This window comes from Esox lucius, chromosome 20, assembly GCF_011004845.1.
Source record: "Esox lucius isolate fEsoLuc1 chromosome 20, fEsoLuc1.pri, whole genome shotgun sequence".
NCBI classification, from domain to species: Eukaryota; Metazoa; Chordata; class Actinopteri; order Esociformes; family Esocidae; genus Esox; species Esox lucius.
This window is the reverse complement of record NC_047588.1, coordinates 19,530,728-19,554,019: the sequence shown is the minus strand read 5'-3', so window position 1 is coordinate 19,554,019 and position 23,292 is coordinate 19,530,728.

The window sequence follows — 23,292 nt, the reverse complement described above, 5'->3', positions numbered from 1 at the left end:
AACATGCATTTGCCACAGTAAAACGTATTGGATTAATGTGAGATCGGTATGTTAAACATTTTCATTTGACATCAAAGTAATTCACCACAGGTTGTCACAGGTACTCAACTACATATCACAATCAAATAGATTATTCTACATAATATATTAATTGATGTACATTCCATTAACAATTTATAGGTAGCTTCAGAAAAATCGATCAATCGGTGGCAGACCAAAAACACTCAAACCTAACCATATGTAATCATTTCAGAAATATACTCTTCAGGTGGTTATTAAAAATAAGTACACTCTTAATGTTAGACACTTCAAGTAAATATTGGATCAAACTGAACAAAGACATTCAACAACAGCTGACCATGTTGTGTTCAAATGTAATAGCATATATTGTAGGAAACATTAAAAGACTCAGCTTGTGATATCCTCACAGATGCACCTACCATAGGGACACACTCACCACCACGTTTATTAGAGCAGGCACAGGGCCTGTAGGCCACACATTCCCCTTAAGTTACCATGACTTTTCCAATAGCCCTGGCAGGTGGAGAGATGTTCAGATCAGAGTAGGACTGTGCGGTGTCACATCTCTAGAAGTATGCACAGCTGAACGCTCAGAGTGCTAAATGAGATCCCAAAGGGAGAAGAGGACAGCCGAGGGGCATTATCTACACTTGCTAATGAACAATTGGATAATTTATATCAAAAGGCAGTCATAAGGCCTCCTCAGTCTTACCATATCTTCTCTAAATACTGTCATGATAAAGGAACTGTTAAAGGAAGAATAGGGCCAGTGGTGGAGGTAGGGGGTGGGGTCTGTCAAGAAGGGGTGCTACGGTCAGGAGTGTCTGGGAAGGAACGTCTTTGCTCTTTATCTCCCGTTTCCTGCTCCTCTTCCTAGCTACATTATTAATCGGGAAGTAAAGACAATCACACACGGTCTTAACAGATAAAATGCACGTGACAAAATATCAACTACCAGGCTACAAAACTCAAAGACCCGTTATTAGAATATCAGCTGGTTAATTAATTTTTACTTTAATTACTTGCAATGTTCGTGTAGATTTGATCGCGGGTCTGAGACGGGTTATTAAAACAAGTGGGAAATGTTTAAAAAAAAAATACACCAAATGATAATATGTTAATTTCCCTAGCCCACCATCTTAACCTGCTTGTTGAGTAATGCAATTACATTTCTGCAGTACAGACAAGGATGATATGGTGTAGGTGAGAATCGTTCTGTAAAAAGTGTTAAGATTTCACAACATGTAGAAAGCGGGATTAAGGCAGGAATCTCACTGTTGATGTTGTTGTTTATTGGGATACATTCCTTTTCCATTGCTATGATGTTAACAGTAAGATGTCAATAGCATTCAGTGTTCCACTGGCAACAGTATATGATGACTAGACCTACAGCTGCCATCTTGCTTCAGTGTTTTATAGAGAGGATTCCATTTTGACATGAATAACCACGCAGATTGCATTTGGGGTATTAAAACAGGGCATTCAGTAACCAATCCCTGTCTTCACACTATGATTTATGTGTACAGCAGATACAGGGATGATGAGCTCCTGATTTCTTTGCAGTAGATGCACTCCAGCTAAAGCTAAATTCATTCAGCCAAGTATTATAAAGCCCATGCAGTACATAGCGCATGCTTGGCCTGATAGGGTTATTCTGTGTCGGTCGATTCAATGCAAACGGTTCTTCATCGGTCAAATACCAGACACCATTTCATACTTCACATCCTATATTCAAATAATTTGCTTTGATAATATAACATCAGATGGGCATTGGGCTTTGTATTTAGAGTGGCATTAACTTTTGAATTAAAAATGCATTCCAGGGATAGTTGATTAATTTCCTTAAACAATAAATGCATATTTAGTTACTTTTAGCACGGCATTGGCCTGCAGATTGCAGTGCACCAGTGTGAAATGCAGCTGGACTGGAGCTGGCCTTCATTATCCATTGGTGTTAAGAGTATGTGGGAACAGCTAATCTTCAAATCCCTGCCACACAATAAACAGAGTGACAGAAAGGAAGGATGTATGAGATAAGTCTCCCAGTAATGAAAGTGGATGCCAAAAGAAGCGGACAGTATGTAATGAAGAGAGAGCAGAGGGGAATGTTTAAAATAAGTTCAAAAACAGAGATAAAGCCAAGGATGATGTTATCTTTAGGATTGAAGAAAGCATTTCAGTAACAGAATGGTCCCAATCACTTAATCAGTAGGACTCCACCCAGCCAGGGGTCTGTCTGTGCTATTTCCCCTGCTTTAAACAGTCTGTTTTCTGTGTGTGTCTGTGTGTAAGTGTGTGCGCGCGTCTGTACATGCATGTGTGCATGCATGTGGATGTGTTAAGGTAAAGCCATTGGTAACTAGTTAATTTTGTTGTGATAGAGATAGTGACTGAGCAAATCAGATTTGAGTGTATTCAGACATACTTGTCATTTTCTGACATGGCTAAGCTAGTTGTCATAGTAACGATGGGTGTGAGGCAGTGGTGTACTGTAGGCTAATTGGTGATGGTGCTTGTTTTAGCGAGCAATGGTGACAACAAAAATGACTGCCATGGAAGATTCCCTGTTCCTTTTAAATCATAGTGTACTTAAAAAAGCTAATTTGCTTGAAAATAGTGAACAAGCACATTTCCCAACATATGTTAAGTATGTATAGACAATATTGTGTCAAATGACTCTCTAAAAATAGTTGAGGGACAGTAAATGACCATTCAAACACAGGTCAATTGGTCAAGAATCAGATTTGTATCATATAGGGGAGACCAACTTTGGTTGTCACATGGGTTGGTTGTCACAGAGCTTATTACAGCCCAACTAAGGGGCACTTTGTAAAATATTTCTCATCAAATATGTGACCTCTTTGTATGAGGTTATTCATATTGTCAGTTTGTATAAAGAGCTAAAAATCTTGGCGTAAGGGAATCATTTCACATTTTGATGGGTAAAAGTAAATATTTACTTTTGTATAAAATGTCTTCGGTAACTTTGTATATTTAGCGTATCTCTATTTAGTAACTTTTATTTAAGAATGGAAGGGAATAGCTATAGATTCAGTGTATTTATCAGATGCTAGGTCAAGCCATGTGGTTTCTAGATAAACATTTACCTCAAGAGTTCTGACAGGGCTGGTTGTCACACAGGTATTGGGGTTGGTTGTCACACTGTGGCAGGGTCCTTTTCTAACAGTCGACCCAAAGAAATATGGCAGAAGTGGATTATGTGCAATAATTGGGCACACAAAAAGTGCACCTCTTATGGATTATCTAATTACATCTGTCAAAACTTTGATTTCTGTCATTCTGACTAAGATTATACAAGATATCTAATTATTCACAAACACACTGTTCACAAACAAACCTACACTCTAATAAATTATAAATATACATAAATATATATACATTTTATAGTTCATGTTTCAGACTGACTGACTTTACTGATGGATATTAAAAACCTTAATATTGGGGGTTGGGTCACACTTTCTCAGAGTGTACTTCATGGTTTATTACTTCATGCTAAAACATGTTATGCTGATAAAAGTGATATTAATTTATACCCAAGACCTTAAACTTTGGACCAATACTTAAATTAGTATTCTGTAATTTACTGGTGCCGAGAAATACTGGCAAGAGTGGAAAGTGTGACAACCATCCCCAGTCTTCCCTAGAGCTGTGCAGAGCCATAAATGACCTAGGCCCGGTTTCCCAAAGCACTAAGATGATTGTAAGATGCACGTAAGTGCCTCGTTGTTTCATCAGTGCGTTTCCCGAAAGCATTGTCACTTAAGTGCCACAACATCGCTACGTTCATTACGAGTGCTCCGGACCACTCGTTAGTCCATCGTAACAGGCGCTGTTTTTGTGAAATAGCGCCTCCCTCAACAAAGACTGATCTCAAACAGTTAAAATTAAAGCAATAGAAAAATTCTCAAAACAGTTTTAATTTAGACCAATTTATTTAGACAAATAATATCATAAATGAGTGAGTGGATGTGAATGTAACTGAATACAATTGTCAACTGAGGATAAAGAAAAACTTACGTAAAACAAGAAATAGGCTAATTAAGAAAACTGTGATCAACATTTAGGTTTCATGAGTCTGAAACCCCGCCTCGTAGGCTACTGGTAGGCTACTGGTAGGCTACTGTCTTTGATGGATAGGAGACGGTGCCTCTACCTCATCTAGAAGAACATTGATTTCTTCAGCTCTGAATGCTTTATTTCTCTTGGGATCCATTTTTATTTCCAACTATTAGAATGGATTTTTCCAGCTATGCTTTATATTCCCAGTTAACCAATCAGGTGTTGATTGCTATGTGACTTAATATATATTCTATTTAGCCACTGGAGGTACTGATCATTTGATGTCACGTGATCGATTTCCGGAGATGTGATTTTGATTGGCTGAAGTACACCCTATTGGTTGGATATAATGTTTCGTCCACTCTAAATTTCACTACCCCTTCGAGTTGTACATTTTCCTATTTATGCCTAAGTAGTAGTAGATTACATCGCCAGCGATATAATATGCTTCTGATAAGTAATCAAGCTCTATTGAAATGCAAAAGGCTATAATTAAAACGTATTCATGGCCTAATAACATTCCAAACCCCAGATATGGCCTGATTCCATTTCAAACGGCCGTAATATAGCGGCCACGAGGCACTTCATGAAGGGCGACATAGATGATGGTTTGGGACACAGACGTAAGTCCGTCACAACAAAGTTCATCTGAAGGCCTTGTGCATGGTTGAACCGCAGTGAGAGCCACGTCATGGGGAAACCGACTCGGGGAGGTAGAGACGAAAGATAACAATACAGGACCCTTTCAAGGCCCTGTGATTGGAATGAGTGCATATTTCAGTATTTTGCAGTCATTTCTCTGTACTTAATGTGCTCTCTGTTTTGAAAACTGGAATGATAGCGTGCAATCTTGTTTTGGCATTGCATTCTCAAACAACTTATTAACAAAATACTAAGTCATTTTGGGGGTAAATATCCCTATAAATACGGTAGCTTTTCACCACAGCGGTAGCCTATTGAATCCAAATGCATGTCAGATGTCACACCGTGACTACTCCTAACAGTATCCACTGTCTAGAAACCGACAGAGGTTCCATTTAATCTCAGCCTCCATCCATTATGCGTGAACAACATCTCTATCACCCACAAGCTTATTTTCAAAAGCTGCAAATGCTGTGTTCAAAGACTCCATATCCCCTGTCCCTGCTGGCCCCGCAGTCGGCCAAACAGAATGAGGCCCCAGATCCACAGACAAAGACTGGCCCGTTGCTCTGTTGTCTTGGACCGCCCCCATATCCACGCTCGGCAGAAACCATCTCTGTGCTCATTTGGGAGGCCTTTAGTCGCTCATGAGTTTGTGATTAACAGTGTTTTGGTTCGGTGGCAGCTCACCAGTTGTAGAAGTCGGTGCGGACCCCCTCGGAGAGAGGGGGAAGAACAGGGCACTAATGCGCCGACCCCACATACACCAGGAACCTGACTCTGGACTCATTGCTGGGCGCGATGGAGAGAGTGGGATAGATAGGGGGAGAAAGGGAGGGAGGAGGGAAGAGAGAGAGGAGAGAGAGAGGAGCAAAGTGAAGGGAGAGAATGGAAGAGAGAAAGTGAAAGTGGGAAGGAACAGAGCGATGGAAGGAAAAAAGGGGAAACGGGAGAAAGGGAGTCGAGATGAGAGGGAGATTAGTAAATGCAGTACTGGGAGAGGACTGGGAGAGAGACTCAAAGAGCCATGTGGCTGGTGGTTGGAAGTGGCTGATGAGGTTAGTGGCAGGAATACGCACCCTGCTGAGAAACAGTGTGAGGCAGACCAGAGGGCATGGTGGGGTGTAGTGGGACTCCTGGCATGCCTTGGGGAGAAGCCTGGGAGAACCGGCACATGTACACAACCATCAACCAGCCTTGCTTCATTTCTGTCTGTCTGTCCGTCCGCCCCCCTCTCATCCTCCCTCCCCCAGTCCCGCCTCTTACTAGAATTCTTAAACTACAAAAGCTAATTGAACAATATTCAATTGTTTGAATATATTGCACTCCCTATACTGTAAGAACACATACTGCACACGGTTCAATGACTTTCCGAATCCCTTTATTGTCCTAATAGAAACTGTACCAGAATGGCGCGTTCATGGGACTGGCCAAGTAGAATGTCTTCGCTCCTCTGTTTAAACAACGGGTGAGATAAGATTTAAAGAAAATACTTAAGATGAAGCCGGCCGGCTGCCCTCTCCCAAGCAGTTTAGCCATGCAGCTAGCACCCATAGTGGGATTCCACCTCCAAAACCCTCCAGTGTCCAGGTTGAAAACAGGAATAACGATTGGGCTGGCAAATGGCAGATAAATACATTCATCCTCATTTTTTTGCTGCTTATTCTCCTGAGATAAAGTCTATAAGCAAACATGCCTTAGAGAATAAGAGACAATTCTTTTGTGGTGTACTGGACTCGCCCATCCATTGTTTAGTACAGACACCTGCACCTGCACAGTTCTAAGAATACTATAACCACTGCAGACCCAAGTGCATTGTGGGTCACAAGGTAGCTCAGTCTACTGCTGTCATTTTCTTTTACATTTATATCAGCCTGAAAAAGTGACACGTCAGAATTCTTTAAAGGTGGCCTGTCTTAATGCTTAAGACATGTCTGGATGTTGCCAGTTATTCTGTAGATTTTATTTTTCTGCCCTCTTTCTGAGCATTCCTTCTTAATAGCAGGCGAAACTAACACTGGGTGGAGGTATGTTAATTGTCAGAAAGTATTTAGAAAGCTGTGCATGCTGTGCACAAATGTTTTCGTCATGTGCATGATTACATTACATCAAAATAATTTTTAAGATTTTCGATGTTATGCTTCATTCATATCACTGGTTTATATGCAGTGTGGGACAAGCCAGTACAGTCAGTTTGAAGAGTGAAAACACAATAATTAGCAGAAAGAAGGAGATTGGAGTAATGAGACAACCATTTTACTAGCTTCCGTTACTTGACCTGCACTGTTCCCTTGCCTCGGCTTTCCAAGAGAAAAGATACATTATAATTATACTCTGCAATGTACCATGAAATTGTTATTGTGGAATACATTCAAAAAACGTTATCAAACAGCAACTTACATTTTTACCTGTGGAAACTGTTGCATATGTATACTAAATGAAATGGGATGTGGGTGCTCTGGGTTGTATGTGTTTGTAGCCTGTCGCCTGGCCTGCCTGTTGATGCTGCTGCTGATTCAAATGGTACTGTTCTCCTCATGAGCTCTGTCTGTTCAGAAGGGGGGATGCAATGGCAAATAAAATAACACTCTGATAAAACTGAACTATTTTATGACACAGTGATAATCATTGCAGGCATACGTGCCACTGATATGAGGCTGTTGCAGTTGTGGGAAGAGAGGAAATAATCCTTTTTGTTGGGCTTTAAAAAATGAATCTCGGTTGAATCACATCAAAAAAGAAAAAAAACTCAAAGACAGTTCCGAGATGAGCCAACTCCACGAGAAAATGACCTCCTCATTTTGGTGATAAAGTTCTAGCCAAAATATGATATCAGGCTGGGACGTGACTCATTAGAAATGTGTGTATGGCGTGGAGGCAGCTCTCCCTATCTGGCAGTGCCTGGCTTGCTGACTGATAAGAGGCAAATGCAAATTCACTGATAAGAACTGAATGCAAATATTTATGATATGATATTCCCTGGGAATTATGTGTGGATAAAACAAAGTGTATTATTTCCCCTGTATTCCCTTTTAGGTTTGCCAAAATGCCCTTTTTTTGCTTTTGGAATTTGCATTTCTTCAAAATTGATTGGGCCTGCGTATTATGTTAAGCTATTTGTTTGCCTAGGATGGTAATTAGTTACTGTAATTACAGCGATGACAGTTGCTAAATTGTTTTTAAAGCATTACAGTGCGTCTGTGCCAGAAGATTGCAGTACTTATTTTAGGATTTAAGCATTTGCTGGAAAAACTCCCACTCCAAGGCCAAAGTGGCATTTTTTTGAACTACAAAGCAGCCATTTTCTAAGCAAAGACATTTTTGAAAACGTCTGTTAATTTGCACTAATTGCTGAGTTGACTGTGTTTCGTGGTTGCTTCACCGATCAGGGACATGTTACTGATAGGATGTCTTGTGGGATTAAACTGGGCTTGAAATAGTTTGAAATACTGTACATGTGTTTCTTAGCTTTGTGCGCTCATTTTAAGACCAACTTTTTATGTTTTCTGTCACCAAGAAACAAATTTCTGTTAAAGGCATATTTGTAATTATAGTTCTCGGAGAAGCCCTTGCACTTTCAAGTTAAGTAAACATTAATTAGTGTGGATGCAGACATTTTGTAATTTAGAAAGTGTTTCATATACTCTGACTAAATAACAAAGTGTTAAAATATCTTTGATCAGGAGGGATAGAAAAGCTACGCTTACTTGTAATGTAGGAAAACAAAACATATGCAAATGCAGCGTGACATTAAAAATTCATTCTAGTTTTACCGACAGAGCCGAACTCTAAAAGGGTAAGAATGTTGAGAAAAATTGTATTCAAATGTCTTTTAATGTAACTGTATAGATTTTTATATTCTACCTATAGATATTTTATCTAGATATTTTGTTACTGCATTTTAACTGCATATTTCAAGTCATTCTATCAATTTTGAAATGATGTGGAGCAAAATGATATTTAACAGCAATGTTTTTGCCCAATTCTAGATATTTTGCTAACCCTAATCCTAACAATTTTAGATATATAGTTTCTTAGTGAAGCAATATGAAAAGCATATACAGTACAGGTCAAAAGTTTGGACACACCTTTTCATTCAATGCGTTTTCTTTATTTTCATGACTATTTACATTGTAGATTCTCACTGAAGGCATCAAAACTATGAATGAACACATATGGAATTATGTACTTAACAAAATGTGTGAAATAACTGAAAACATGTCTTATATTTCAGATTACTCAGAGTAGCCACCCTTTGCTTTTTTGATAGCGCTGCAAACCCTTGGTGTTCTCTCAATGAGCTTCATGAGGTAGTCACCTGAAATGGTTTTCACTTCACAGGTGTGCCTTGTCAGGGTTAATTAGTGGAATTTTTTCCCGTATTAATGGGGTTGGGACCATCAGTTGTGTTGTGCAGAAGTCAGGTTGATACACAGCCGACAGCCCTATTGGACAACTGTTAGAATTCATATTATGGCAAGAACCAATCAGCTAAGTAAAGAAAAACGAGTGGCCATCATTACGTTATCAAATGAAGGTCAGTCAGTCCGGAAAATTGCAAAAACTTTTAATGTGTCCCCAAGTGCAGTCGCAAAAACTATCAAGTTCTACAACGAAACTGGCTCACATGAGGACCGCCCCAGGAAAGGAAGACCAAGAGTCACCTCTGCAGGTGAGGATAAGTTCATAAATGAAATGACCCCTGTTCAAAAGTCTGCATACCCTTAGTTCTTAATACAAATTTCTGATAACATACTGCATTCATCTTGCCATCAATTTTCACAAGAATCCATGTGCCTTTAGAGCTCCCACACCCCCAAAACTTCAGTGAGCCATCACCATGCTTCACAGTGGGGATGGTATTCTGTTCACTATAGGCCTTGTTGACCCCTCTACAAACATAGTGCTTATGGTTGTGACCATAAAGCTCTATTGTGGTCTCTTTACTCCAAGTTACAATGTACCAGTAGCTGAGGCGTGTTGATGTGTTGTCAGGCATACTGTAACCAGGCTTTTTTGTGGCATTGGCGCAGTAAAGGCTTCTTTCTGGCAACTCGACCATGAAGCTAATTTTTTTTCAAGTAATGTTGTATTGGGCTCTTTCAAACAACCAGACGATCTTTTTCCAAAGCAACCTGTATTTCTCCTGAGGTTACCTGTGGGTTTTTCTTTGTATCCAGAACAATTCTTCCGGCAGTTTTGGCTGAAATCTTTCTTGGTCTACCTGACCGTGGCTTGGTATCAGGAGATCCCCGAATTTTCCACTTCTTAATAAATGATTGAACTGTACTGACTGCCATTTGCAAGGCTTTGGATATCTTTTTATATCCTTTTCCATTTTTATAAAGTTCCATTACTTTGTTACGCAGGTCTTTGAACAGTTATTTTCTGCACCCCATGGCTCAGTGTCTAGCCTGCTCAATGCATCCACGTGAGAGCTAACAAACTCATTGACTATTTATACACAGACACTAATTGCAATTTAAAATGCCACAGGTGTGGGAACACCACATTTAATTACCATTTTCACCTGTGTGTTTCACCTTGTGTGTCTGTAACAAGGCCAAACATTCAAGGGTATGTAAACTTTTAACCAGGGCCATTTGGGTGATTTCTGTAATCATTATGATTTAGAAAGGAGGCAAACAACTATGTGATAATAAATGGCTTCATATGATCACTATCCTTAAATTCTGCCAGGGCAAACTGCCGTATTTTATTTATACAGGGATAATCAAATTGAGACCATGGTGTCTTTTCAGTTGAGCCTTGTCTAACAGCAATAAAAATATATACAAATATACACAGGCTAAAAACACATTGAGAATAGCAATAACATGTTATCATTAAATGATCCCTTTTTCCCAAATAAATTCACTGTGTTAAAGGCAGCAAGCCCTTTAAATTATGGTTATTCAGCTGAATATTCTCTAGCACTTGCCAGTATTGTGAGTGTTTTGTTAACTGTTATTTCTCCAATAATTTTTGAGAAGAGAAAGAAGTTTCTGCAGGATAACCTTATAAACAAACATCACCTAATATCTGGCCCTTCTGGAAGTCAGGGGATTCCAGCCAACTGAAAAATACATTAATGTTTATGACAGTGTCCACCAACAATAAAATACAATGTTGCATGCTTTAAAAACAAATGCTAAACCATTTGTATATATGACCCTGTTTCCAAAAAGTTGGGACGCTGTGTAAACTGCAAATAAAAACAGAATAGCAGTGATGTGCTAATCATTGAATCCTCAAATTTAATTCAGAATAGTACAAAGACAACATATCAAATGAGGAAACTTATTATGTTTGGAACACTTTCCATTTTGAATTTGATTCCAGAAACTTGTTTAAAACAAGTCGGGACAGGGGCATGTTTATTATTGTGTTGTATCACCTCTTCTTTTAAATACACTCTGTAAGTGTTTGGGAACTGGGGAGACCAATTGCTGTCGTTTTGAAAGTGAAATGTTTTCCCATTCTTGCTTGATACAGACTTTCAGCTGATCAACAGTTCAGGGTGTCATTTGGTTGTATTTTTTTTTTGGGTTGTATTTTTCGTTTCGTAATGCACCAAATGTTTTCTATGGGTGACAGGTCTGGACTGCAGGCAGGCCAGTTTTACTCTTTTTCTACAGAGCCATGCTGTTGAAATACGTGCAGAATGTGGTTTGGCATTGTCTTGCTGAAATAAGCAAGGCCTTTCCTGGATGGCAGCATAATTTGCTCCAAATCCTTTATATATTGTTCAGCATTAATGGTGCCTTCATAAATGTGCAAGTCACCCATGCCATGTGCACTAATGCACCCCCATACAATCATGGATGCTGACTTTTGAACTGTGCGCTGATAACAAGCCGGATGGTCCTTCTCCTCTTTTATGCGGAGTACGCAGCGTCCATCTTAAATGAGCTTGTGGCAGTTCTGGATCTAGTCTTTGTATGATTTCTTTGTCAGATAGAGTTTTAACTTGCATTTGTGGATGCAGCAACAGCTGTGTACCCAGACAATGGTTTTCAGGAGTGTTCCTGAGCCCAGGCAGTGATTTCCCCAACAGGATCGTGTCTGTCTTTAATGCAGAGCTGCCTGAGGGCCTGAAGATCACAGCCATACAATACTGGTTTTCGGTCTTGTCCCTTGCATACAGTGATTTCTGGATTCTCTGAATCTTTTAATGATATTATGTACCGTAGATGATGAGATCCCCAAACCCTTTGATGAGATCCCCAAACATTGTATGTTAGGAAACAATCTTCTTAACTTGTTGCACTCTTTGCCAGTGCAGTCTTTCACAGGGTGAGGTGTGAGGGAAGCGAGCGCGTAAAGGGAAAAACTAAAGTGTCAAAACAACACGGACACAAAGAATGACATTTCCTGGCTTTACCACGCGGCGTCAAAACAGACAAAGACACAACAACCTGTGAGGTGCGTGTGAAATCGAGGAACCTAAATAGACATCATAATGGCTAACGGAAGACAGGTGTGTGTGTGTGTGATGGGTGTGTGACGGGTGTGAGGGTGTGTGACGGGTGTGTGTGCGTGTTGGGTGTGTGACGGGTGTGTGTGTGTTGGGTGCGCTGCTGCCATCTGCCCCAGCCGGCGGATAGAACACCGGTTAGGAGGAGCGCCGGAGAGGGAGAGAGCAACCAGCGCCACGCGGAGCAGCCGTCACACACGGAGTGGTGAACCCCTCCCCATCGTCACTTCTGAAAGACTCATCCTCTCTGGGATGCTCTTTTTATACCCAATCATGGTACTGACCTGTTGGCAATTAACCTAATTAGTTGTGAGATGTTTCACCAAGGTTTTGTTTTAGCATTATACAACTTTTCCAGTCTTTTGTTCAGGAAACAATAACAATTCTCAGTTTCAACATTAGATTTGTTGTCTTTGTACTATTTTATATTAAACAGAGGGTTTAAATGATTTGCACATCATTGCATTTATTTCCATTGAACACAGTGTCTCAACTTGTTTGGAAACGGTGTTGTGTACAGTACATCCCCATGATATAGCACTGGAGTAAATGTGACTTGCACAATTGCATATCCAGAGGACAGATTTGCTTTGTTTCTATTAAATAAACATATCGTTACCAATTGTTGTCCAGGATAGTAATTTTGAAATTATTCAAACCTAGATTTGGGGACATAGAGAAAATGTTATTCTTTGTTTTATTTGCATTTAGCACTAACCTAAGATCTGTATGGGAAATCAAAACTGCAGAGTGTATAAGGGCTTGTGCAAAATATGGAGCAGCCCCCTATAGTACTGTGTCATCAGTATAAAGATGACATTGAACCCTGAGGAACTCCTTTGTGAACTGAAAGAAATTTAGACATTTGTTACAACTGCCTGAGTTATATCACTAAGGTAGTTTTGAAACCATAAGCATGTATCCACTGCCATTAGAGGTCTGGAGATTAACAGTGCAGCATTAACCAGCAGACCTGTGTCAATTTCGTCAGCCCCAGTGCCTTACATTGCCTTTTATTGATAACCAATAATGTATCAAGGACCAATTCTGTGAACTGACATATCAATGTACAGTCAATGTACAATCAGTGAGAGCAGAGTTTACATTTTAAACTTCCTGTGTGCTTTTAGCAGACTCCAAACCCTGAACTTAACCATTACAAATTCTTATTTCAATTGGGTCAGTTCAAAGATGTGACATAAACTCCGCCCACAACATAAATATTGACTTTGGGCAGATCAGCCTCCAGATCAAGAGTCTCCTACAATGGCCCTACATACAGTGGGGAGAACAAGTATTTGATACACTGCCGATTTAGAAGGTTTTCCCACTTAAAGCATGCAGAAGTCTGTCATTTTCATCACAGGTACTCTTCAACTGTGAGTGACGGAATCTAAAATCCAGAATATCACATTGTATGATTTTTAAGTCATTAATTAGCATTTTATTGCATTACATAAGTATTTGATACATCAGAAAAGCAGAACTTAATATTTGGTACAGAAACCTTTGTTTGCAATTACAGAGATCACATGTTTCCTGTTGTTCTTGACCAGGTTTGTACACACTGCAGCAGGGATTTTGGCCCACTCCTCCATACAGACCTTCTCCAGATGCTTCTTACAGAGCCACTCCTTAGTTTTTGCATGACATAAGTATTTAAAAAATTTTTGCTACATTTTTAATTACAGGGCTCCTAAATCTCCAAATCAAATTGCTGTCAGAAGAGATTAAGGGAAAGGTTGTTCAGAATGGTTGTCAGTCAAAAGCCATTCAACACTTCGAAGCACAGAACCTGAGCTCTGACGTCATGTATTGTATCAGTCTAATTTAAGTTCTCATAACTTTCCAATTATACAATTTTCATCTTGTATGTATACTCTTTGGAGTGGAAGGAGTTAATATGATATCTGAGTCTAAATCTATGTACGTGCCCAGAATGCCTGGTCAGTATTTGGCCATGATTGCTGGCTACAGATAGGCTAGCTAAACAAACAAATTGTTAGCAAGTTATTGTCAGTGACTGACATAACAAGAGAAAAACTGCAGAGAAATAAACACCTTTTAAATGGCACCTGATGTATTCTATTACTAACTCATAAGAAATGCTTCTTAGTAGCTGCATAAAGTAAAAGAGAACATCATCAAAAATGTAATATGGAGACCAGATCAAAACATGCTATTTCTATCCTGTCACAATAATAACTCTATATATTTCAAAATAGTCCAATTCCATTATTTCAGCAGTTCACAACAAAATCTGTGATGCTGAAAACACAAACAGCATCCTGGAATCCAGACATACAATAAAACATAATTCAGCAACATTAAAATACATACATTATTCAGCAGGGTATCAACTAAATGTGTAAAAATAAATGAATGTGGTTTTATTTCCTGCAACTTTCTAAAGAGACAAGAGAGAGCCTCTGTCTGTGTGTGCTGTTAGTGTCTGTAACTTGTGCATACATTGCCTCTAAGAATGGCAGTGGATAAAGCCTTCTCCAATAACCTCCTCAATTAAATGTTAAGTACAAAATAACCAATGCTTACTTGTCAGAATGATATCTGGATATTTATTATCATCCCAGTTTGCTATGTGAACTACAGAAAAATGGCATACCTAAATTTAATGGCAACTATATCCCAGAACTCTAAGGGCCAGTTTCGCAGACACAGATCAAGCCTAGTCTAGGACTAAAAAGACAAGCTCAGTTTTCTATTGAACTTCTTTTATTTTTTCTAGACTAGGCTTAATCCGTGTCTTGGAAACTGGCCCTAATTGTCTAAAATTATTTCCCAACCTTCCCCAAAAATGTATCCTGATATTGTTACAGCATTATTGTGGACTTGGAATAACAAAATAGCTTTTTTTGTTGCAAGAACTGAGCAAAAACAAAATCTCCATGTTTTTATAGAGGCCAACAATTAAAGACCTAGATGTTTTAATGCAGTAATTGATGAAAATTATTACAAAAGTTGTTGGAGAAGATAGGATTGAAACGTACTGATCAATGACAATAAGCAAAAAAGAAGTAAATAAGTATTTTTTCAGGAATTGGGCTCCACAGTTATAGACCCCATGGGCACTGGTTCTTGTTAAGTTCCTAGGCATAACTCTACAGCTAAGTGCATAATTGGATTTACCATTAACATAATGGGATAGCGTGTATGTTGACACTCATATTCCCCTATGAGATGCATTTCCCATACAAACCATACAGGATGGGACTGAACGTATCACTGAGGCCCCAAGAGCCCCTCTTTATCTTTCTACCTCCTCTGTCCTCACTGCTAAGAGAAAACATACACAATATGGTGGTACGATGTAAGAAATTGTCATTCCCAGTGACAGCATGAATGAATAAGAACAATAGTACATTGGGTTGGTGATTATGTCCAGGCATATGCATTGAGTTGTTGACAAATGCATTTGAGGAAAACAATTTCAAATGAATGTTTCAGGCTGTTCCCTATCCAGAAGATGCTTCAGCCAGGCACCTTCTAACTAGATGCTTGAGACAGCCCAGTTCCCACTAGATGCTTCAGCCAGCCCCTCCCCACTAGATGTTCCAGCCAGCCCCTCCCTCCCCACTAGATACTTCAGCCAGACCCTCCCCACTAGATGTTCCAGCCAGCCCCACCCCCCTAGATGCTTCAGCCAGCCCCTCCCCACTAGATGTTCCAGCCAGCCCCTCCCAAATAGATGCTTCATCCAGCCCACTCTCCACCCGACGTGCCTTACCCTTCTTGTTAGATTCTCCCTCTAGTTACCGTCTTAATTAACACCTAGCTACTGTGGCTATAACAATATAATCGCTTTTCCTGTTTCTGGAAATCCCCTTTGAAATTACACAGGATTAAGGAAAGTTGGTTGCTAAATTAGTGTGTGCATCTGTAATTTAATTGCATCTGAAGCTATTAATTAATAAGGTGCCTTCTTAATAGTTGATGTATAATTATTAATTAACCAGCGGTCATGATAAAGTGTCACGAAAATCAAACAAAAACAATTAGCATCCGGAGGTGTTTTAAAAGGCTCATTATTAAGACATTATGAAGAGGTAATATACAGTAGTTAGAAAGATTATGAACCAAGTGTAGATTTAATTTGGTGGGAGAAAAAAAAACTCTTTACATTCATAAAAGAATTAGCTTATGTTAATAAAGAGCCTCTTCAGGACAAAGTTTTATTTTTACAATTACTGGGGTTGTTCATTCAGTCAGTCAGTGAATATTTAAACAATTTCAAATTTCCTTGATTACATCATTGTTGTATTTGATTGCAGTACAGATTATACATTTTAATTTGGGTTTCATAATGATAATTTTCTCTTCAATAAGTCATACCATGAAGAAATAATATCACCTCATGATTTATAAATAACATAATAACTATAATTAACTAAATAGCCCTATAGATATGTGTGAAAGGTTACAGAATTGAGTTTTTAAAGGGTATTTCACTATAAAGTGTAAGGGAATGTTTTGGTTTGACCTAGGTGCCAGGCAGTTTCCCTGGGCATACTCATAGAATATCTATTCTCTTTTCATCTCTTATCGGTGCTTCTTTTCTTTTCTCTTCTCTCTAAGTTAGAATACATTTTTGGACAAAGTAATCATCTTAAGCGTTTGTGTTTGACCAGTCTCCATTTCTATTGTCACATGGTATAAATACAACAGGTAATAACTTACCTCAGTGAACAGCCATGAATAACATTTAAATACACTGTGTAGAAACTAGAAGCTTTTAGTTTGAGTTAATACATTTCTAAAGCCTATTCAAGGGAAGTAACACCAAAGCAATTTAGCTCTTAATCTTATCTGGAATAAATCAGTGGACCAGCTGTGTCTTTCCTTTATAGATCTTTGCATCAAGTCATGTTCATGCAGAATGAATGAGGTGGAAGGTTGAAAATGTACTACATCAGGAACATGAAACTTTAAACAAACCAGACTATGCAGGGCAATAACTGTGAATACCCTACAAATGACAACAACATAAAGTGACAATGGAAAGTATGTTTGCACTCCGTTTTCATATCACAATATCAACAATTATACTGCTTAATATGGGATTGAGTACAATAATATTTGTTCTGTTGTAAAATGCTTCTAAAAAAGGCACTCTTACATTTTCAGTCCTAGCAGCTATTGCCAAACTTTACAATAAGTACAGAACATATGCATCAAACACAAAGCAATAGTTTAGAGATATCATATCTTAATTTGATAGTTTTGTTGTTGCTGGAAATGTGCTGCAGAACAGGAAATGCTTTGTAGTGTTTTTAAGATTGTATTAGGCTTAATGTTTGTAATTTCCACTTTTACACAAAAACGTATCAACCACCAGATACTTTCAGCCATATTCCACATTTACTCACTTCAGACTAGTAAGAAATAACTAGCCTAGTAAACCAGACTGAGAGCCAGATGGTACCTTGTTTTCACCAGACATAACATGCATTCAGGCCTAATTTTTATTTTGGTCTCATCAGACCAGAAAATATTTTTCCTCACACCCTCAGAGTCCTTCAGGTGGCATGTCATATGCCTTTTACTCAGGAGTGACTTTCATCTAGCAACTCTACCATAAAGGCCTGATTTATGGAGTGCTGCAGAGATTATTGTCCTTTTGGCAGGTTCTCCCCTCACCGCAGAGAAACACTGAAGCTCTGTGAAAGTAACAATTGGGTTATTGGTGACCTCCCTGACCAAGGCCCTTTTTGCCCAGTGACGTAGTTTGGCCCGAGACCATAACATATTTCCCACATGGCTTTAGGATATTGAATGTGTCTTCTTGCAAAATGTATATGGGCTTGGATGTTCTAATTCTGTCAGAAATGGCATCCGTCTTGCCACCTTACCCCACAGCTAATACGTTTGGTGAATATGCACAATGGTTGGAAAATGCAGGGAAATTTCTGCAGCTCCTATAAGGATGTCATTGGCCTCCTTGATGAGCATTCTACAATAGCGGATTTTATTTAAGTCTAATCAGAATCAATTCAGTTGATGTTAGGTGACATAAAAATACCTTTGTACTTGATTTGAAATGTGATTGATTAAATGTGAGCACAGTTACCGCCCTGATTATGGGGTGTGCACACAGACACAACCAACGCATTAACCGTTTTTATATTATTACAGAGCGATTATAAATGTGTCTTCTCCCTAAAATATTGTTGGTTAGAAGATCTTGTTAAAGGAGTAATGATTAGTATTGATTTCAGCTTCCATCAACAAAAACAGCTTTTTCAATGCGGATGTACACTGTATATTCAATATACTCAATATCATGAGTATATTTAAGACAAATAAACAAACTTGAACCAGTCTAGAATGATTCAAACCACTTAAAGAAAACGAAATATGTGTACAATTCATTCAGTATGTTTTTTAGGGTAAAGAAAGAAGAAAATCTCAATCCATTATAATTTCCCTCCATTTTCCCTGAAGTCTACTACCTCCATTCCACAGAGCAAGGCAGGCAGGCCGGGATGTGTTATGTTATGGGTCCTCGGGGAACATTGGGGTATTTTACTCAGGCAGCGATGGAGGCAGCCCATTGGGAATACAGTAGAATCTGTGTGAGTATGTAACTCATTAGTTCAGTTATGTAATTTGGTAGTGATAATCCTTGAGGACCGGCAAGTTAACACACCTCAGCAACAAGAGACCAAGTCATCAACAAGCAGCCAAGTAAATACAGTACAGCATAAGCTTTTAATTGCTAAGCCCTCTATACTTTAAAGTATACACCGATCAGCCATAACATTATGACCATCTGCCTAATATTGTGTAGGTCCACCTTTTGCTGCCTAAACAGCCCTGACCTGTCGAGGCATGGACTCCATTAGAACTCTAAAGGTGTGCTGTGGTTACTTGCTGCCTAATACACCGATCAGCCATAACTAAATTGTGATGACTACACAACTGGGTCAGAGCATCTCCAAAACAGCAACCCTTGTGGGGTGTTCCAGGTCTGCAGTGGTCAGTACCTATCAAAAGTGGTCCAAGGAAGGAAAAGCAGTGATGGGCGGCCAAGGCTCATTGATGCACATGGGGAGCGAAGGATGGCCCGTGTGATATGATCCAACAGATGAGCTACTGTAGCTCAAATTGCTGAAAAGGTTCATGTTGGTACTGATAGAAAGGTGTCATAACATACAGTGCATTGCTGTTTGTTGCGTATGGGGCTACGTAGACGCAGACCTGTCAGGGTGCCCATGCAGACCCCTGTCCACTGTTGAAAGCACCTAAAATGGGCACATGAGCATCAGAACTGGATCACGGAGCAATGGAAGAAGAAGGCCTGGTCATTTTCTTTTACATCTCGTGGATGGCTGGGTGCGTTTGTGTCGCTTACCTGGAGAACACATGGCACCAGGATGCACTATGGGAAGAAGGCAAGCCAGCGAAAGCAGTGTGATGCTTTGGGCAATGTTCTGCTGGGAAACCTTGGGACCTGCCATTCATGTGGATGTTACTTTGATACATACGACCTACCTGAGCCTTGTTGCAGACCATGAGCACTCGTTCATGGCAAGGGTATTCCCTGATGGCATTGGCCTCATTCAGCAGGATAATGCACCCTGCCACAAAGCAAAAATGGTTCAGGAATGGTTTGAGGAACACAACGAGTTCAAGGTGTTGACTTGGCCTCCAAATTCCCCAGATCTCAATTCAATCGAGCATCTGTGGGATGTGCTGGATAGACAGGTCCGATCTGTGGAGGCCCCACCTCGCAAATTACAGGACTTAAAGGATCTGCTGCTAACGTCTTGGTGCCAGATACCACAGCACAACTTCAGAGGTTTAGTGGAGCCCATGCCTCGACGGGTCAGGTCTGTTTTGGCGGCAAAAGGGGGACCTACATAATATTAGTCAGGTGGTCATAATGTTATGGCTGATCGTTGTATATGTTAGATGCTAAGTGCATTTCGTTGTACTGTACTTGTACTGTTCAATTACAATAAAGTTGCCACTATAACAGTTTTAATGTAGTCAAATAAAAAGGCAAGTATGTAATGAACCAGTAAAATGAAGGACACTTCCCACAACAGGCCACTTGGTGATGGACAACTGGCTCAAAAGGTGATAGGCTCAACATTACCCCTCTAGTAAGGTTCTTCAGGGGCTCGACTTCACATCAGAAAAACCTGCCACAGTGAACAAGAAGTAACAGGAGAAAAGGTGTCAGTATCATTCACCATGACACATGAAGTTCAATGGGAACGTACAACATAGCAGCAGTTAACCTTTACAACACACTTATTGATCAATTCTGTTGTTATCAGGCAGCAATCAGAGCTTGGGGCTCAGCTTAGCTCTCCGCTTCAGGCTCTTTGAATTCACTTAGCTGTAATGTCAGAGACAAAGAGATCCAAGCACACTACCAGTTAATACTTCTACACTTTAATTTCATTCATCTGAAAAAATGTAATTATGCCTGCATACAGTACATCACTTTCTGGATTCCAGGATACAGTGTGAGATATGAGATCATCTGAACACAAGTGAATTGATCAAGAGAAAAAACATTCATGGTTTCACTAATGGGAGTCCATCTAATCATTCAAAATGTGGAGAGCATTCTGTACTGTGCAAAAGAAAAACATGTATAATTTAACAAGTTACTTACATTTTACATTGTCTGTTAATCTATCTCCAAAGTAAGTTCAGAAGAGGGCATGTACAAAGAATGATATAAAGTGTTTATTTGTTCTAGGTCTATGTAGGGGCTATGCAGGAATCCAAACATACAATTGGGCATAGTGTTAGAACTGAGGTCACTTTTAGGTTAAGGCATTACAGGTTAGGCTTTAGCGCTAAATTAAATTTCTGGGTAAGGTTTAAGCATAAAGGTTTGGTTAATGAGTTTACTTTTTTGAATGAATAAATATATGTTAGTCGTGAAAACTATTAAAACAAAAAGTGTGTGTATGTGAGAGTGTGAAATGTTGATGTGTCTGTGTGGATAAATACCATTAAAACTGATTCTAAATGAGTGATTTGTTATTGATACCTACCTACCATCATTGTTCTTTATGAGACTTTCAAAATAACACTTAGTTGTGGGCTTCAACAAGCAGTATTCATTAAAGATTGATAATGTGCCCAACAACTAGATAGAATTTGTCCCGCAGTCACTAGCTTAGCAAGTTACCATTCTTATAAAATGGGTTGCTGCCAACAAACCAGACACCTTGTGCTACACACAAAATGCTGAATGCTTCCACTAAAAGCTAGCGTACTACCATATTAGCTAGCTGACATAATTATAAATTACTGAACTGAGCATCCGAGGGAGAATGGCCGATGGTTACTCTGACAGACCTTCAGAATTTCTGTGTGGAGATGGGAAAACCTTCCAGAAAAACAATCACCTCTGCTGCACTTCACCCATCAAGTCTTTACGGTGGAGTCATCAGATGGAGGCCACTCTTCAGTAAATGTCACATGACAGCCATCTTGAATTTACCAAAAAGCTCCTAAAGAACTCTCAGACCATGAGAAACTAGAATATTTAGTCTGATAAAACCAAGACTGAACTCCTTTGCCTGAACGCCAAGCATCAGGTCTAGAAGAAACCAGGCACCATTCATCACCTGGCTAAAACCATCCTTGAGGTGAAGCATGGTGGTCACAGTGTAATACTGTAGGGATTTTTTTCAGTGGCAGGAACTTGCAGACTTGTCAAAAAGTGTTGTAATCAATTTTATAATAAGGCTGTAATGTAACAAAATGTGGCCTGTATTCAAATTTCCATGCTCTAAGAGACAGATCGGTTAAAGGGAAATTAACCAAAAGATATTCCTGAAGGCACATACAGTAATTTTTTCAAACAATCCATTATTCTGCTCTGTCCCAGTCTGTAATAAGCGTTATTAGCAACATCCTAATTCATGAATGGAAACGGTTCGTACTGCTATCGCAAAGCTGCATTGCAAGTGGAAAACTACTCTAAAACAAAGACAAGTGGCTATGTTTACCTCAAAGGACATGAAGATGTTGTATTCCTCAAAATAAAATGGTCATTTCCGTGATATCATTCTCATTTCAAATAAACAGGTACTTCTTGTGTTTACAGGTCAGTTTTGTTCACAATTGTATCAAGCTTATGTATTTGGTTCAGGAAGAGTAACGGTAAATTCACACTATTCACACTAAAACTACTCCAAAACACTTCAAACTACTTTCAGTAATCTGTCGTGGTAGCAGACTTTTTTTTTTTTACTTTACACGGACGAAACAGCCGGTGGAATTTGATGAATTCAAACTGGCACTAGCAAACTATTTCCTATAGCCACCATACACAGCTTCTGTTCATCGGCAGTGAAGTCATCAAGGTGGGTGCGAACTTTAACCTCAACAAGCTATGTGAAGAAAGGTTTCTTCAATGGAGCAACTTCACTAATGAGCATCGTGACCGACTGAAGGTGAATGCAATTACATCAAGTTACCCAGTTCAACTAGTGGAGACAAACACATTGCTATGATATAATACACAAAGTACACACTGCCTCCAGATATTCTGGCCAAGGGTTGGGGATTAACATGTTCACCATCGCACCCCTTAAGCTGCTGTCTAAGCTTCTATTTGGTCAATTCATCATTTGTGTATTATGGTTAGAACAGGTAACCATAATACAAGAAGAACAGGTTTCTTCCTGCTCGTATTCAGAGTCAGACATAATATAAATGTTTTTTCCTTTCTCTGTCAAGCAAATACATTTTGACTCTCCGAGGTGAATATCAATGACGAAACAGGTAACTTGCTTTCTGGCTACTGTAGCGAATACTAACTTTAGTTTACTGCAATGTATACACTCACATACTGTACATTAACCCTGTTTGCGAAATTTCTGATAGCCAACGCTAGTATCGCCCAGAGTGCTTTGCTTGTAGAATACTTGTGAGTGTGACTGTGGGCAAGCTAGCATTAAGCTGCGAATCAAGGTTTGAGCATAGCAAATATGTATGAAGGAAAGTCAGCTTATTACAATGGTTAAAATTGGAATACAAAGATATTTTAATAAATTTCTACATTTGATTTATTTCTCCACTCA